At 45.1% G+C, this 19,407-nt stretch overlaps 1 long non-coding RNA gene across 1 annotated transcript; it reads left to right on the top strand.

Annotated features, from left to right (window-relative positions):
* The first annotated feature begins 7,207 nt into the window (after positions 1-7,207).
* On the top strand, positions 7,208-18,290 carry LOC115598140. The gene is made up of 4 exons (XR_003987421.1): positions 7,208-7,427; positions 9,942-10,072; positions 16,515-16,680; positions 17,652-18,290. It is a non-coding gene; the product is annotated as an uncharacterized LOC115598140 (long non-coding RNA).
* Positions 18,291-19,407: the final 1,117 nt, after the last annotated feature.

Raw genomic sequence — 19,407 nt, 5'->3', positions numbered from 1 at the left:
GCACAGTGATGATCTGGCATATACAGTGGTGATCCTATGAATGTGACATAATGCAGATGGAAGTTTGAATTAAGGCATGGAGAACAATTATGAATAGCATTGCTTATTTCCCAGCATTTCATATTTCCAGCCTCAGTAGTTCTAAAATATCATCATTAGAGGTAATAAGGATTTTGACAATACAAAAATAAGTGCCCATCTACCTGAAATATGAGGCAGTTAAAACATTTATAAAGTAATTACTTGGCTATCCTTTTGTTCTCTGCCACAACACAGAACTGGACTTTATAGAGTACAAGCCACTACCTACTGTTTAGAGCCCAAGGCAAAGAGCCTGGGGAGGTCTTAATACTTTTCTGCATTTCACTGTTTAATCTTTTCCCACAATATTCAGGTTACATTTTCCCTTAACCCAATTTCTTCCCCTTTTTATACCCTTCAGTACAAACAAGCAAAGTGTTAAAGACTTGTTGTCCTGACTGTTCATAAACCAGTAAGTGTGAGCAGGTATTAACATGCTGCTACAAACACAGCCAGCCAATGCGTAGCCAAACCAAGCAGGTCGTTCTCCCATTGCGCTTTACAAAGGCCCAGACAGGCTTGGATGATTTCTTCAGACCCATAGTCCCTTCTATTGCTTTGTTTTGGAGATCATCCAGGTTACAACCATCTCCATCCTTTGATAGGCCACTGATTTCAGAGCAAGATCATAAATTCCTTGTCCTGTTTTGTATGCTGTCTGTGCCAGCAAGACCGAAATCCACTGACTTGTAGTGTTCTTGTGGTCACACTGCATGCCACGATTTTATCAAATCTGATCCATATATTGGTCCACCTGTCACCTTCCATTTGTTGAGCCCCACATCTAGCTTTAACCAGTGCACTCAACGTTCTTTCTATATCACACCTGCCAAGGCTTTTCCTCCCTTCTCATATGCTGGGAATTTTGGGTTGATTAATAGATGTTTGTTCTGTGGACTTTTTTCTAGATGAAATGAACGGATTTTTGGCTGTCTTTCTGCTCCTCCAAAGTCACATTGTATTTGGTCTCTGCCTAAACTTGCATTTGCAATTCATCCCAGTTAAATAGCATTTGTTAATGCCATTAATGGGCTTTTAACTCCCCACAAACCGATTAATAGTGGAGATATTAAGTACACCCAGAAGTAATGTTTACAAAAGCATCCACGTGATTTAGAAGCATGAGTCCTGTCAAATGTCTCCATGTCAGCTTTGCCTTTGAAAGTGAACTTCACAGTCTGGCATGGACCCAGAATGCTGGGAGCATGCTCCATTTTCCTGGGGGAAGGGTTGCAAGCTTATTCCCCTCTAGCAGGACATTGGGGTGAGCATCAAATCAAAGCAGATTTGCACACATTTACTTTTTTTCCTTCCTTCCTTGACTGCTAGCAGTCTTTACAAGATTTTGTTTCCACCTTACATCCTGTTCAGCCACTCTCTTTCTTTTTTCCTTGTGTTTTTAAGGAAGGAATGGGGACTCTCCATCACTTCAGGCTCCATCTGGTTTATGCATGGATAAGCTCTCCAGTACTATTTGTTTTCACCACTTCTCTTTCTAAAACCCTTTCATCTTTCCTTGGCACCAACAACTCCCTTCAAATTCTTCTTGCATATATACTTTCCCTTCAGCAGGTAATGACTGAGCATTAAGATTTCATTTCTTTCCCTACAGCAATGGATATTAACATATCTAAATAAATACACTTATTTATGCAGGAGCCAGACAGGTATCCACAGCAGACAGTGCTTGCTGTGTCCCTCTAATGCTTACCTTTCTAATAAGCCTCACAAATCCCTTATCTCAGTTGAGCCACCCTCAGTTTGCATTCAGATCCCTGTACAGGCCAGCCAGTGGCCAGAGAATTAAAACTGCTGCAAAGTTCCTCATTGGCATTCCCTGACCTCGGGTCAGTACTGACCACCTTAAAGAACAAAGAGGACTTCTGCATCCATGCTCTTGCTGATGCCTTGCTCAATAGCATTGCATTCACCACCTGAGAGGAGCCAGTGGGCTACACCCATATGTATGCTGACATACTGAGATGGTTCCCATACTACCTCTGAAGAGCCTACTTGTCTTGCTCCAGATACCATATTAAGCCTGAATGATATTCATCAATGATTCAGAAGAGACTTGATGGCTTTTGGATGCTGCTTTCTTGTTGTTTGCATGGCAAAAGAATGGCATCTATCATCATTTGGGGGCTTGCCCACTCTGGCTTGCTCTGAAGATTGCTATTTGATACAAACTGAATTTTTGAGGAATGATCATGGTAGATCACCTTCCAGCTCCTCATGCATCAGAGAAGGGAGCGGCTCCTTGTCTGTAGGCAAATGCACAATGTCTTAGGAGAGCTTCTGCCGTGTCCCACTGACAGGATTTAATCATCAAACCACTTGTAAAGACTAAGGTGCATGAATGAAAGAAGAGGAACCTCCAAAGTTTCTCCATGGAACAGAGAAAGGATGGGCTCTGACTAGACATTGCACTAGCTCTCTGTGTTTTCCTACTACTTACAACTAGATATTACAGAAGTCTGCTATTTAGAAGTCTCAAGATTTCCCATAAGCTGTTCACACGGATGGCAGAGATTGCCTTTTCAATATATATATTTTATATACCTAAACCTCAATGACTAAAGGGACTGATCTCACTCATATCAGGACCTTCTGGGTGAAATGTGGCCGTAAGTACAACCTCATGTATTTAGTATCTCCTGTGGCCCTGCAGAAAGGGAGACCACTTCAGTTCCTCCTGCTTCATGGGAATCTATCTAATGTGTTTGAAGATTGGGATGGTGATCTAAAGTGGCCTTGCAGGACATAGTCAGAGGATGGAATTATACCTACACCCATCTCATGGCAGCTGGTGTGAAGTTAAGGGAGAGTTAGCCAGGGGGGGTACAAGTGTCATTTGGTACCTGGTGAACATGAGACATGGACTAATCAAAGAGGGAATGGAGAACCACAGAATGCACCCAAGGAGCAACCCTGCTGGACTGCACACTGTTTCTCCATGGGCTTCTGCCAAGCACAGCCCTGCCCAGTTTCAGACACCCTGCTGTATGTGTGCTTCCAATAAAACAAAAGAGAAAAGGGTTTTATTTGAAGAAAGAAAAAAATCAAAACATCCACAAAGACACTGAATAAATGCTATTTAAATCCTCTGTCTATTTTTCATGATCTTCATACAGAACACAGGTCCATCTTAAAGTCCCAGTATACCACAGAGGCCTTTGAAACCACCTCTGCAGGAGACCTGGCTCTGATGTGGCCCTGTCCACAAACCCCTCTGAAGAACTCCATTCAAAGACAAAGGCAAACCAGCAGCTCCAGCCACTGAGAAAGCAGCTGGCTTTGCTGAAAAAAAAACCCCAAACCAAACCTAAACTAAACAAAAAAATATAGTCTATGTGTCTTTGTTTCTCTTGCTCATTAAAAGCTTTTGGGTTTTGCTGAAGGCAGCTTCTAGACTTAGCCAGGGAGTGAAACATCATTTGTTGTCCTGCACAGTTCTGTGGGGAAGCAGAATCCTGTTGACAGGGATTGCTCATGGAGGGCCCAGCATTCCTCTGTCCAAGGGCATCAAGAGCATGCTTGTGCACTGCAAACATGAGCCATGGTTGGGTAAGCCTGAAACCTCCAGGGCCCTCATCTTACCTGCCAGATTACAGTCTGACACTTTTTTAGAGGTTGGTTCAAGGATGAGGGAGTGTAGTGTGGGAACTCTGAGGAGGCTCTGTGTCTTCTGAGAGCATTGGGGAACCTCAAGCAAGCAGTGTAATGGATGAAGGATGTCAGTGAGGAACCTGAAGCATGACTTTTCCATAACCACCACTGCCCTCTCTCCCAAGTGCTATGAAGTTTATTAACATGATCATTATTATTTTTCATGAGGACTTTGCAAACATAAGGTAAAAATAGTTTTAATAGCCAGTTGTAATAAACTTTGCATCAGCTGTACAAACCTGTCCCAGAGAACAGATAGAAGCAGTGGAGCGAGGCCAAAAATCACAGCACAAAGACTGAAGGCGGGTGGAGGAGAATCAGGAAGGTGAGAGTGGCTGGGTGATAAAAGTCAGCACAGTGGTCTCAAAGGCACAGTTTGTCCCTTGTGGGACATAGCTCATACATGAGCTGTCCCTGTGAATAACAGTCCTGCTTCACCTCTGTTGTTTTCTTCTTTCTTCAGCTCTCACCATGACACCCACTGGAAGTAAAATCAGATCACACTAAGATGAAGGGGAAAGAGAAAATGGGATGTGGGTGTTCATAACTTACCATGTTCACATTTAAGTCAATGTCCTAATCAATGGTTAGAAGGACATTGGCCACTGTGTGCAAACACATGTTGAAGACATTGGCCTGTAAAGTTGAGCGGTGATTAAAATAAAACACCACAGGAAGGTCTGCAAGCAGGAGACCTCAGGCTGAGTCGTTAAGCATTGTTTAGTCATTAGGAACACAGAAAAGTTCTGATGGCCTCAGCAAGACAGACAGGACACCACCAGTTCTTCAGTTCATCAGAGTGTGATGAGAGTGCACATCCCCTGAAAGTCAGCACTGGAGTCAGTAGGCCAGGGAGGTATGCAGAATGGCATCACTACCAAGGCACAATGTCCTCAGGTGGTGCAAATTAGAGCAGCTTCACTAAAATGTTAGGTGATGATCTACCCCAAAATTATTTTTTTCTTTTTCTTTTTTATGTTTTTTTTGCTGGTTCAGTATTGTGAACTTTTACCACAAGCAGAACTCTATCCTGTTGTTGTTTCGATAAGAGACAGAGGATGTTTCGCAAAACTTTGTGGCAGAACACGTAACGCTGGCCAGAGGGCTGTCAGATTTGCAAAACTGGGTGAAATGTTGCAAACAGGCAGCCTGGCGCCATTGGAGAGCAATTCCGAAAAATGAACTCCTGGACTTTTCCCGCTTTCTGCCACGCGACCAAACACCCACCAGTTATGTTATTAATAAGTGCTCCTACATCCCAAACACTCTCTAGCCTCCAGGACCTCAAAATACATTTCCCCATCATCTTTGAAAGAGTATAAATTAAGAACATAGAAAATTTATTTAAAAAATTTAAAAAATTATAAAAGCCAAAGTTTTCACTGTAAGAGTTTTTAAAAAGTACTGGCTCTGCACTCCATAGATGTGCAGGAAACTTGCCATCTCACAATGCCAATTACCAAAAATGCCACCAATACATCTCTCTTAGGGGCCACCCAAAATGTCTGAGTAGATGGCCATGCCATTGTGTGATTCCTTAAAATAAAATTACTATAATTGTGGTTAGGCTTTAGCTATCCAGGAGCCACATGAAAGAACATAAAAGCCACAGAATAACTAAGCTACATTGTCTTTTGGGGCTTTGCCAGGGCTATTTCTGAGATTATGAAATCTCCATTTCTGCAGAACTTCTGCTCAATTTCAGGTTCCCTGTTCTGTGATTTACCTCACCTGGAAATCAGCTCTATCACCTTGAATTTTCAGCTGTTTGTTCTTCTGCAGATGAATCCTATCATGGAAATGTAATTAAGGATAAGCTGTTCTCTGGCACCAACCTTGTTCCAGAGGCCCAAGTCCCACCCCAAGCCCAAGGCAGATTAAAGAAGGGGCACTTTGTTCCAGCACAGGAATGTATGGCTGTCCTGCTGAGTCACCCCAATAGAAGGAACCTCTGCCATGCAAAGGTATGAAGTTATTTTTGCTTGGTGGTTGATCACATGCAAAGCCAAGCCAGCTCACCCAAGTTAACAAAGGGGAGGTAAGGAAGAGGTGCAGTTTGTGATGGGAACAACACAAGGAGATGGCCATGCCAGTGAAACTGTTCCAAGGTCTTTAATTATCTGCCACAGAAGTGGCTGATGCTCTTGACTGCTTTCTGAATGACTGAGCTGCAGCAGCAGCAGCAGAAAAAGAATTATTACCTGCAACCACAATCTACTCATTAAGAGACACATCTAATGTTGAAAGACTGAGAAATAAGGGTAAACATTTTCTCTTGCAAGATGGCTGTTGGAATCCCTGTATTTGGGAGGAACCTTAGGAAAAAGAGGAACAGTGCAAAAATCTTGGGTTTATGTATGGGGCATTTGAAAACTTTTTTTCAGTCCTTCCTTCCCCCCTAGAACACAGGTAACCATGAAAGATAAGCCATTTTCAGCAGTGAGAAAGTGAGTTAGGACGCTAAGCCTACATTTCAGAAGTTAAGGGGAGGGTTTCAGCAAGAGAGGTTTCTAAGGCTCATCAGGTTTTGAAAATGAGGCTTAGGTCCTCAAATACTTAAGGTCTTTAAGTTCAAACCTACCAAGTGTTTGAACACCTTAATGCCCACTTTTTAAGGATGCAAAAGTTCCCACTCCTGCCTCCACGTTCATTCGCTGCTCCTATTCCTACACAGAACTATGTTTGGCACTGGGGTTCTGCCAAGAAGCTGCAGCAGCCTTTGTGCCTTGCTCTTTGCATGTCATTCCTAAGTTATTACAGCAAAGTCAGCAGTGAGCAGAGTTATTAGGTTCAGAGTCAGCAAGTACAGTAGCAGTGTAAACGGTAGATGTGTCCAGAAGCTCCAGTGCCATGCTCTCTGTTTCCAAGGCTTATGCTTCTCTGCTTTCTTCTGCCTATATTGGTAGTAAAACCTTCTCAGGCTACCCTGCTGATACATGGCCAGTGATTAGAGAGAGCAAGAGAGAAGCACCAAAAGTCTTACTCCACACAGAGCACATTTGCGTTTTCTGCTGTTTGTGCAGGCACATTAGCCCCCAGTTAGCAAAACCCCAAGGCATTGCTCAGGTAAATTTGAATAGGAGATTCCATGTCCCAGAGGGAGCTGTCAGGGTTTCTAAGCTATTCAGGGTCTGATCTTATCTTTATCTCCTCTTCTCTTCCCTTCTTGTCTTTTGAGTTACGCTTTCATTTCCTGTTACTTGGGTTACAGGTGATTGAGTAATCATGTTTAAATATCTTATATTGCCTGCCCCTGATAAAGTCATTTGAAAAAGTGTGTTGGTCTTCTGACACATTTCAGTTTGGACCCTATACCCCCACCAGGAGACTATGACCTGACATAATGTTCCATAAACTGAAGGGTAAGGGGGCAGGATCCCCTCAGTTGACACTGCCATGGTCAGGAATCATACACCCAGGCAGGCAATGAGGTCATCAACATGCACATCATTACCCACCCCTGTCCAGGGGATCTCTTTCTGCTTCTGTCTCCTCTCTGTAGTCACAGAGCAGCTAAGAAGGGATCTTGCTACTGCTCCTCTATCTGGGTGGAAGTGAGATGCGTTTCCTGCCAACTCCTGCTCCAGAATTCTTGCCATAATGCAGCAGTTTTAACTTTTACATGAAGTTGGTTTCCAGACATCTATGCTGGTGAGAAATGCTTGACAACGTGAAAGGTAATGGGGTGAAAATTGAAAGGCAAACAAGGCCTCTGTACCAATTACCTTTTTTTCAATGCCTGGGCTCTTTAAGGCAAACCTCCAGGAGTCTGACCCAGGAGCTGAGGCTGGTGGTAGCACATAAGTGGCACTCAGGCATTGTGCTGTCTGCATGGAGGTGAAATCACTGGCAAATAGGAAGGAAATGTATAATGTGCTGTGCTAATTTTATGTATGGCTGTAGCCAGGGAAGGAACTATGTACATGCTAGTGGCTTGGAAAACCTGGAAAGACAGGCATGAAATGCAAAACTGCTATTTCTCCTTCCCCCTCTCTGTTCAAGGTGCTTACACAGCACACAATCAAGGAAGGTATTTATTTATTTCTTTGAATGAAAAAAGAAAAATTGTGCTTGTGATTTGTGAGGAGAGCTGCCAGAAGAGGAACTGGAGCCCTTCCAATATCTCACAGTCTAGTAGTTAAGCATTGCCTGAATTGGGCACCGGGGAATCTTGAGTCCTGCTTTTTTCTACTCACTGGTTTATAACTCTTGGCATTTAAAATGTCATCTTGTAAACATTTGTTTCATTGTTCTTCGGTATATAATTGAGTCATTTGCTGGCTTACCTTGTTAGAGGGAGGAAAGCACCCTGCAAGGGGAAGTTTTTTCTTCTCCCAGCTCTTCCTTGCCTGCTGAGGTGCAATGGCACCAGCAGCTCAGTGCCTTCCTCTTCCCAACAGCTGCTTTCCGGCTGCCTCTGAAAGGGGAAGCTCACCTTGGAGAGGGTCTTCTCTCTGTATTGCCAGATCTCCACTCCCCTGCATGGCACCTGCTTTGTCTTCCTGCATCAGTGGTGCCCATCTGGCTGCTGTGCCAGCCTGAGCTCCTGAGTCAGCCCAGCCAAGACCTTCCACACGGCTGGTTCATGTGGGGCTGGCATGGAGGTGTAGTTGCTTCCTCCCAGCCTTCCCTGCTGAGATGTGTGGTCACAGTGGTGGTGCTCTGAAGTTTGCCCAGCTATTCAGCATGTCCCTGCCCTCCATGTGAGGGTTGGCATATGCATAATGCTGTCCCCAGAGTACCTGGGGTTTGCTGACTCTCTGCTCAACTCAATGTGATTTTTTTTTAAATGTTTTCCTATTATTATTAGTTGCATTTAATGCACAGGCCAAGGCTTGTTTGACAGCTGTGGCAGACACCCTGCCTCTCTGTTAAACCTTGTGTGCAAAGCTAGTGGAGATCTTTGCTGTGTTCCAATAAGGGATGGAGCAACAAATCTGCTGGTTAATCATTTATCTCTGTGCAAAGCTGCTGAATAACAGATATGCTAGAAAGGGGAAATGAAAGGACATGGCAATAGATTAACAGAGGACAAATTCAAGCCAAGTCAAAATTCAAGCAGAAAGGAGAGGGGATGAGGCTGGGAAGGTCAGGTGGCAAACAAGAAGGCTACTGTAGTGCAAACTCAGCCTCGCAGCGGCACGGGGGGCCAGATGCACTGTCCCACTCCCAGTTCAGCCCTCTCTGCTCCATGACCACAGCTTCTGTGGATTGAATGACTATCTGCTGCCTCCAGCTGAATTGGATTGCTTGCTTGCCTAGAAGAGCCTTTTGGTTTCACTAAGTTTCTTTAACTTTCCCAAGACTAAGGTCTCAGCTCTTCTACAAGCATGTGCTTCTTGCAAGGAGAGATCTGTCATGATCCCTGCATTCACCAGAAACACAGTTCCCCATGCAAGGTGCTGCTCTCACCAGTAGCTCTGACCTCTGGTCTCACCTGCCCTGGGTGGTGGGCAAAGGGAATCAACTTGAGTCAGAGAGTGAACTTTCTGGGGAACAGACTTCTCTGATGGACCACTGCTTCTGCAGCATGGTAGAACACACACACACAACAGAACACAACACAACATGTATTTGCCAGGACTATAAGTAGAGTTTGAGCAGAGCAAATGTCCCTTGCTGTGAAGCCCATGCTTATATACTTTAGCCATCCAACAGCTGAAGATCAGTGAGCTGGAACAGCACACATGGCCACTACCACCCAGGCCACATATGCCCCTGACCACCCCAGTCAGATGTTAGTTAGATAGGGAAGTAGACATGACCACATGGGAACTGGCAGGATGTTTGATGTGGTTTTAGTCAGTGTACAGAGGGATGCTCAGCCCCATGGCAGCAGTGTCTGGGTGCACAGCAATACCATGAGGGCTGGGACAGGCTCTACCCCCATGCTAAGCACACCTTCAGTAGATGGAAACAGCACACAAGAGTTCAGACAAGGGCTCCATTTCATCACCTATTGACATAGCAATGTTCACCATGTCCAAAGCATGTACCACAGGATATATGAGCAGAAAGCGGGGTGTTTTGAGAAAAGCACAATACTGGGTGAAAGCCTCAATTCAGAAAGGGAAGTACTTCATCCAACGCAAACGAAGCAGTTATTGATATATTTACATGACTGAGGTTCCTGGCTTGAATTGGTACTATCCATTGGATGTAATAGCCTTTGCTTTCCCCTCCACCTCAAGCCTCAGTGTTGACCCAGACCCAACTCTGAGAAGCCTGGTTGATTGTCATACAGCTTTGTCCATGTTGACAGGGGGGACTGTGGAGACACCACCACTGCTGCCCTTGCTCCAGCCATTCTGGGACATCCATGGTGAGCTCTGGCTTTATCTGGGGTTATCAGTGGTGGGACGGCTGAGGTGAGACATGGGACAACAGGTGAAGTTGGAGCCTGTCCCCTCATAGCTGTGAGTGTCCCCAGAACTTATGTCCTCCTTCTGTGGTGAGGGGCAGAGAGAAGTGTAGACCTTTGGTGAGGACAGTAAGGCTACATCCATGTTCCCGGGGGTTGGCAAAAAGAGCAAATACATGAGGGGAAGGTCTCCACCTCGCCTCTCATGCTGCACTGTCTGGCCATTACAGGAATTACTTGAAGACATCTTAGGCTGTTCCTAGCTCTCCTCCATTGCCTTTTAGACTCTGCTGGGATGCAGATGAGTCCTTCCTACCTTTCACATCTTGTAGCAGGCATGTGTCAAATACTTACACAAGGGTAACACTCCCATCTACGGGACCATGGTACATTAGGGACAAGAAACAGAGACACAGCACAGCCTTTGCTGTCCAGTCCTTATGACACCTGCAGAGAAATATCTGGTTTTTTCTCCTTCTGTTCATGCCAGACTGGTGTGAGCTTAGTAACAAGAAGAGATTTGCCACATTTTTCTCCCTCTCCTGTAGAAGACCTTGGTGAGCTTTCCAGTTGTTTGGGAAGGAAGCTAAGTTAGGAAGGGCAACTGGAATCCACTTACCAAGTACCTGAGGACTCATCAGGCTGGCCCTTCAAAGGTAGAGAGGAATTTGTTACTCTTGCTGCTTTTTAAAATAGTAAGCAGTGAAAGAACAAAATAAGCTATTGCCTATTTAATGACCCCAGGAGGATGATATTGCTTCACAGTGTGCATGACAAAAACAAATACATTTACCAGAAACTCTCTCATATTTGCCTGCACACAAACACAAATCGCACTGCAAAATATATTTGCATTCAGTGTTCTCATTAAAAGCAACTAAAATAAGATGGGATATTTTGCCAAAGATGTGGATATCTCTGTTAATTTGATTTGGCCTATTTACTGTAGAGCATCTAAATATCAGCTGAAAACAAGGACATTGATCAAACAGGGAACCAATTTTCCCTTTTTGCTGTTTAAGGTTCTGCCATGCTACAGCAGGGCATGAGCATCAGGCTGGGTAGACCAGGTAGCTGAGGAGAAAATCAAGGGAGAACAAGAGGAATTGAAGTGGTATTACTGGCCGGTGGTTATATTAATTGATGCCTAATAGAAATAAATTGTTCTGGCATTTCATTTTTTTAATGGAGCCAGCAGCAAAGGGAACCATCAGGATGAGGCAGAAACTGAGCATCCTCACCAGCCAGGCAGCAGCTGTGGTGCAACATAATACAACATCCATCTAGGAAAAGGATTGCTCCCAGAATGGACAGGCAGTCTCTGGATGACTTTGAGGACCATTTCCACAATTCTCTTTGTGTGTGGTATGTCAGAGAACCCTCAATGTACTGAAGAGTCTCCTCTTTATCCAGTCTGTGCTCTGTTGGCCACCATGTCCACGATGTGGCTGCCCATCTAGCAGACTTGCATCCTGACTCTCTCCAAGACTGCTGGTTATCTTGAGTTCCTCCACTTCATTTTGCCTGACAGACACACTTCTATCTACAGAAGCCAAAAAATACTGGAGTTCCCATCAAATCACAGGGCTGCAGTCTGAAGGATGGAATGCCAAGTGAGAGTCCATTCTGTGCCATGCAAAATATTGAATGGGGAGTGGGATGATACATGCCTGAGAGGAGGTAGAGAAGGGAAGCAACCACCTGTGTGTGAGACAATGGGGCTTTTTGCCCTCAAAGATACTGTTAAACCTCACCTAAAATGTTAATGTGTGGACTGGGACAGGGAGAGAATTTTTTTGCAAAAGGTACAAGAAATGGGAGGGTAATTATGAATACAGGAATAAAAAGGTGAATGCCACCTCATGGCAAAGCCTCTGTTCCCCTGAGCCAGTTCAAACCAGAGGACCACACATCACACAGACAATGAACAGCCCTTCAGCTCCACTGCTGCAGAGAGGGAATCTCAGCATCCCGTTCTTCAGAGCTGGCAGCTGAGCCATAGAAAATATGAAGATAACTTCCTCAGGGACTTTCTAGGAACTCCCTTCAGGAGGATTCCTGTTGCTGAAAAGGACATGCATCAAAGAGCTATATATCCTGTGGGAGGAGAAGGGGAATTCTTTTGCAGACATCATCTCTTCCCTATGTAATTAAAAAAGTCAATGGGAAACAAATCCAGACATGAATATTTATCTTCAGCTTCCTGGTAAGCATTTTGCTGCACTAATTTCTTTGGCTTCCTTCCAGTTCACTTATAGAGAGAACCCAGATACAGTGGCTCCCCATAAGGACTTGGTCACCTGGGGACATATAGCCTGAGAACCTGTTGACCCTCAAGTTGTCTAACTGGGCTAACCCATGCATCTTCATCTAACGTATCCCCTGAAGACTCACCCCTCAAAGTAATATTTTCCATAAAGGGTAACCCTGCAGTTACTCTGTTAATGAGCAGTGCTGTGAAACTGCCTTCTGGTCCCTTCCCACACATCATCCTTGTCCCAGGGAGATGTCTGATGGGGTTTTAGACATCATCAGGACACAGGACCCTGGTGGGTCCACTGCACAAGGGAGAATTTCATTGTGTGAGACCAAACCATGAGGGCTTGGGAAGGGACCACAGGCACTCCCCAAGACAGGACTACGGATGGCATCCTACTGTGCCTGCTTCTTCTACACATGGTCCCAGCCCACAGAGCTCTCCACTGGAGTTCTTTCCATGGTCCAAAGAAAGAAAGAAACACAGCTGAGGTCTCTAAGCAGATCCTGTGTTCCTGCTGCTGGTGCTCCACTGTTCAATGATGGTGCTCCCTACTCTGATTTCTTATGTCTGAGGAAGCCCCAGCCCCCTGAAACAGATCACTCCCTCAGTCCATGTTTTTTTTTCACCAAAACCTCTGCTGAGAGCCAGGCAAATTTTCAAAGTCAAGGACCACGATGTAAGGAAGAGCAGAAGTTAGACTTCTCTGTATAACCCAACTTTCCCTACCCCACATACAAACACTATGATAGAGATTTCACATGCAAAATGCAGTCTACTTTTACCCCACAAGTTTCCTGTCCACACGAAACAAACTATAACCTGTAATCCACACAGGTTCATCATTCCCTCCTTCTTTCCTCATATTTATTTACCACTCTCTACCCAGTCACTGCCCTGAACATTCTATTATTCATTTCCTGCTGCAGTACCTTTTCCTTTGTACCTGCTCTTTCACAAGCATTAATAACATTAAGGACAACATGATGAGATTAAGCCTCAAACTTTTGGATCCCCCACCAGTTTGCTTTTCCTCTCAATCTACATTCCCCCCATATCACCTGGGGTTCTGGCACTGGGAAACTGTCTGCCTGATGGCACCTCTAGAGTTAGTGGGCAGAGTTTGAGACCCCTTCAGTGGGTGACTTCATCCACCTTGTTTACTGTAGGTAAAGACTACTTTTTGAGCCTGTTTTGGGATGGCTTCACCTTACCATCCATCGGTGGTTTCCCTTTCTGAGCAGGCATTGCTCAGCAGCTCAGGTAGCACCTTCAGCCTCCAGCCAGGTGCAGGAGAATGAAGTGGCACAGGCTGTGCATGCAGTAGTAGTTCACCAGCAGTGCACCAGAGCTGTCCCTGAGGTGGAGGTGGGAAAGCAGCACAGCAGCAAGCAGGGGCACAAGTTCTGCTAGGGTAATCCCTTCCTGCCAGTGAGTCAGAGATCTTAACCTGCTCATATTACCTCACACAGAGCTAGTGTGACTCAGATGCTACCTAATGACTTGAAGACTGTGGTAATGCTTGTCTAATTGCCAGCCAACAATGTCCTACTCTTCCCTGAAAATGAAAATTTTGTGTGGAGTCTGATGAAGAAGCAGGATGAGTCTAGATGATCTCTCCTCTCTCCTCAGCTCCTGGACAGCCTGGACTGATATCTGGTCAATGGGGAGGTCAGGATCACATGTGAAAATATGAAGGGAAAAAAGAGGGGGAAAGAAGACATTAGAAGATACATGTCCAGAAAAGTTATTTAGCCTGTAGGAGACAGAACTGATGCAAGACACAGCTATGCCCCTGGCATATGCGAAGAAGAAGGGAATAAGTTATTCTTACTGCCCACTTGGACGGGACAACAGAAACAGGATAAGGCAGCAGCAAGTTGATGCTAAACAGCTGGGCCTGGTCTTCCTCTTGAGGAAGCTCTGGTCAGTGCACTGGGCTGCTGCAGGAGGTTGTGAAACATGTGTTGGTCATATCTGGCTTAGGCAGTGCTGTCCCAGTCTTGGTTGAATGGAATGGAGCTTGTGACTAGAAGGACCCTTCCAGTACAGCAGCAAGACACCTGCTTTGTCACAGGGTTCCCCAGCTTAGTTCATAAGAGCTTCCCTCATTTTGCTCAAGGCTGGGGAACAGCCCCTTGCTCTAGAACTATGAATTGCTCTGTTCCTGTCACTTTTCCCCCTTGTGTCTCCCTCACCTCTGCCAGCTCCTTGTTTTCACTGTCTTCTCCTGCTTCCTGTCATCCCTAGTTCCTGTCTGTGATCTTCCCTTTCTTCCTGTCTCCCTTCTCATCACCTTCTGACTTCTTTCCCCCACCTTTCCTACTCTTTTCCCTCCATCCTCCACCAAACAGCCCCCTAATTCTCCTCCCCTCCTACCTCCACTCATTCTACATTAAAGTTCAGGATGCTCCTCCCCTGCATCATCTGAAGTCACATCTTGCCGTCAAGACATGGAAAAGGGACTCACCACAAGTTTGCACATGCCCAGGGCTCAGTGCCAGTGGTACTAAAGCAGAGAAAGCCTTGCTTAGTGGGGAGGGATCCCTGAGAGAGCAGCCCAGGCTCTTCTGTACCCCGAGGCTGATGAGAGCACTGGGAGGGACTGGACCAGAGGCCGTGGAGGCAGAGCCCTGGGAGAATTTAGCAGTCAAACTCCTGCAAACCTTTGCCAAGCAGGTACACCCCACAGTTTTTTTAATCTTAAAGCCTGGTTACCTTTGGATCATTCTTTAACCTGGGTAGAAACCAATGACACATCCACCCCCCACTGAAGAAATGTCAAGACCCTTCTCCAAAGTGTCAGTGAACATGTAAAAATTGAAAGACTATTACAGGGCAAACAGTGAAATTTTCCTAAACTTATTCTCAGAAATTAATGAATCATTTTAGCCAAAAGTTAAAGTTTTGTTGTTTTTTTTTTTTTAATTAATTAATTAATCATGCTGAAGCAAGATATCTAACATGGAAAATTTAAGGAAAAATAGTGACTGGTGATGTTATGAGCAACTACAAGGGGGAGAAAAAAGCAGAATAAGACAAAGTGCTGGCTAACTCTACTCATCACTGTCCTAATTATACATATGGCATTTGCACAAGAGCAATACCTTGACTGTCACATTTATCACTGTTGTCATGCTAGTAACAACCTAGCAGGAGTTTTGCCTGAATAAAGAAAAATATTGAGTAAAGACTTGGGATGTTGCTTGATAAAATTATGGTGCAAACAAGAAAGTGCTACAGCACTGAGTATTGTATCTTACAAGGATTTTACTTCCTTGTCAGCCAGGAAACCCAGGTAGTTTACAGAGCACACAAGATCGGGAAGTCCATCAAGATGTTCCTGGCACAGATTAGTCACAGGACTATCTATCTATCCAAGGGTCAGTCACATGTGTGGAAAATAAAAAAATTAAAAAAACCTGTAGCAGCTGACTATCTGTTGGTCTGTGAGCACGATCAATGTGTGGTGTAATGCTCTGTGGATCACACAACATAGGCACACTCACCCATTCTCTGACTGAACATCCTTCATGGCAAGAAGAGGATTTTTGTGTAAATCTGAACAGCAAAGTACAGCTCTGAATAACAAAGCAAAGACGTAGGACCTCACAGAATTTCCAGCATCATTATCTTCACAGGCAGCTGGCAAAATTGCCTTAAAAAGATGTTTCAAGAGGAATTCATCAGTAACACTTGGAGGAGTGTAAACAGAGCATCTGTCCGAATTGAGAAAGAAATGTCAAGCCAGTAGTCACAAACTGGTATATCCCTGTAGAGATCTAACCCCAGAGAAGGGATAGAAGTCTGTGCATTAGCCCATTGGCAGTTCTAGGATACATCATTGCAGAGTCACATTTAACAACACAACTGTTCAGTCAGAAGTTAGGGCCACATGTCCCAGCCCATCAGGAGATGTTCGAGGCTTCTGGGTGAACATGTGCAGATCACCCACAATAAACTAAGCACAATGGAAGAAGATGACATTTGGCATTAGTGACTGCCATTCGATTTGCTACCTCTCCCATGTGCTGGTGGCTAAGAAAGTGCTATCTACATGTATTAGTTTCCACCAGAGATAACATTTCTGTCCTGCTCATACAAAATTATAATTTATTCATTTCCCTACTTTTTTACTTCTTAAAGGAAACCCATCTGGATTACACTTGCACCTTTGTAGCAAAACCCAGAAGACAGGACCACTGCCATGAGGAAGACTAAGAGAAGTGTGCCATGGGGAAAAAAAGGTTTTGTGGGGAGGATGAAGAGGAGAGCTTTTCATGAGCTATCAAAGAGGAAAATACCAAGAGTGGTAAGTGAACTCCAAACCTGAGAGCATGGGTCTCTATCAGGTAGCCTAGAACTTCAGCCACATGTTGCCAAAGCCTGTGGCAAGGTTTCTGTCCCTGTCATAAAACCTGCAGCCATGCTTCCCTACCCACAGCAGCCTATCCCATGATAAGAAGGTACAGGAGGAAGCTTCAGGACATAATGCACAGCAAAGATCAAGTTGCAAAAACTTTCTCACCACCCTGCACTGTATTTTTGCTTTCTTCAAGACTCCTTCTGCTGCAGACTCCTTCGAAATAGGGAGTGTGAGTGGCAGCTTCCCCAGATAGATTTCACACTTCTAAGGCACAGAGAAGGAAACCAGCATCGCTTTGATCAAGTGCTGTGCCTGGTGTCTGGTTAATGGTGACACAGCACTCCTACCACTGACACCTTACCAGTTTGGTATAGTTACTTCTGATCTCTGAGTGTTACCCCTTTTCAATAAAGGCAAATATTTTCAAAAGTGTGCAAATGACCTAGGAGCCCAAGCCCTAACACTTCTCAATGAGACGTTGTATCTGTATGATAGGAGACACTTAAGAGAAGTACTTAGCAGGTCAATCACCCCGGTATGGAGTGAGACCGATGTTACCATAGGGAAATTGAATCTGAATCAGACACCTCTGGAGGTGCCATCTCCCTTCAAAGAGATCTGAGGCTCAGTGTAACAAATTCTCTGGCCTTTCAGGCTGCATAGAAGATGGAGATCACATCGGCAAGACCCCACTCCTAGGTCCCAACCCACAGCCCAGACACATACTGCCTCAAGTCCAGCTCCCAAATGAGGTGTGCCTATTTTATGTATTACCATCTAATCACCTAATTCCCACTGAGGAGCACTTCCCTCCAGAAATGATCCCATGACTTGGATGGGCTACTCAAGGGCTGCAGCTGCTTCTTGTGAAGAGATGGTTGCAAGGACTCTTTTACAGCTGCTGCTTTTCTTCCCAGGTGTGGCTGCCCATGAAGGTGCTGCCTCTGCCCACCACAGCTCACAGGGCATATGAGGACCCCTGGGTCAGTGCTGGCTGCAGGCTGAGGGGGGATCAGTGCACGCCTCCTGGCAAGGGTGGAGCTAGGGGCCTGCGCACGTAAAGGTTTCTCCTTACAGTCACAGTGCCCCTGTGAACCTAGGAAGGAGATGGTCTAAACCTCTCTGTAGCAAAAAGTGCACTCTGCAACCTTGAGCACCAAGGTTCTGTGCTGCAGCACCTTGAGTTCCTTCATCAGAGCAGACTCACATCAATCACCCTAACACCAGCTCACCTCCCAGAGCCTGGGAGGTGCTGCTTAGGCTGCTGAATGCAGATAACGCAAAGGGTATTTATGTCACCACAGAAGGATTACACTTCATGAGATGTCTTCTGCACCAGAATTATCTGAGCCTTGCACTGTGAAGCAGAGATCTCAGTCTTGTAAACTTTATAGGCATAGCCACTGCCATACCAAACATTGTCCCTGCTGTTTCCTGTGTGATCCAGGTAATCTGTTAGGGAGCAGAAGCCATGTGAGGGCATCCTTAAACATGAACATCAGGTTCCCCAAAGACAAGAAACAAAACATTCACTGTGACATATTAAAATAAACCAATCCTCCCTTTTTTGGAGCCAGCTTGTGAACATGTGGGGTGTGTGGAGTCAGATGAATGTCATTGCCAGATGACAACATCTCACACAATAATGCAGTGTGGACAGCCCAGGAGAATACCAGTTACTGATCACTCTCACATCAGTACATTGCAAAATAGTGACTGCTCTGTTTGCTTTCGCCATGTTCTGATTTTGCAGTATCTCAGCTCCCATCCAGGAGTAGCCTCTGAGATTGTCCACAGGGAATGGCTCTCTGCTTCCCCTTTGTCTTTGGCTGTGCTTTATATTGAGTGATCAGACATTTAATCATGTGCAGGGAAGGAATGGAACCAAAGCCACACACCCAAAACGCTGTCTGGGACATACAAAGAGAAAGTCTGTGACTGAAACATTTATGAGGTATAATTAAGCAGAGCAAAGGGCATCACTCTGTGATTTTCTTCCCTGGGCTAGGGTGGGCACAGTGGGCTCTCCAGTTTTCCCAGCATTTCGCTACCTGTGCTGAGTACAGCCCTACCTTGGGCAGACTCAGATGAACACTGAAGTGACCATGAAGAGTTAAAAATGTCCATATATCTGACTTATTTCTGAATTAGAGTCCATTTTCCCATCCTGCTTTGCACCCTCATTTCTACTTACGGGAAAAGACCTTTCATTTCATTCAAGTGTAAATAAATGGCCAGTGCCAGACAGAGCTACCGTGACTGAGCAACGGAGGAGGAGATTTAGCCTTTCAAACCATGGAAGCACCCATAGGAAAAGAGCCAGTTTCACAACATATGGGAGCCTGTCAGATGCCTTGTCATATTGGGAAAGACACAGCCTTTCCAGTGTAGATTTAAATCCAAGAGAAATATTTATTTTAAAAGATAACAAAGGATTCACAGTTGCACTGTCGATAATAAAATGGTAACAATCGGGTCCATGCAAGAGGAAGCTCTCACCCATTACCCACGTACATTCAGGGAGTGTCTCATCCAGCTCTAACGTCTGCCCAGGTATTTGAGCTGTGACTTCAGTGGAGATTTGCACTTGGTAAACATCTCCTACCTGAGCTGGGGCAGTACAGCCAGACCCAGGGGTGGCAGAGAAAGCCTTGGTTTTACCTAAACCACAGC

Source organism: Calypte anna, chromosome 3 (genome assembly GCF_003957555.1).
Source record: "Calypte anna isolate BGI_N300 chromosome 3, bCalAnn1_v1.p, whole genome shotgun sequence".
NCBI classification, from domain to species: domain Eukaryota; kingdom Metazoa; phylum Chordata; class Aves; order Apodiformes; family Trochilidae; genus Calypte; species Calypte anna.
This window is presented reverse-complemented; position numbering and strand designations above follow the sequence as displayed.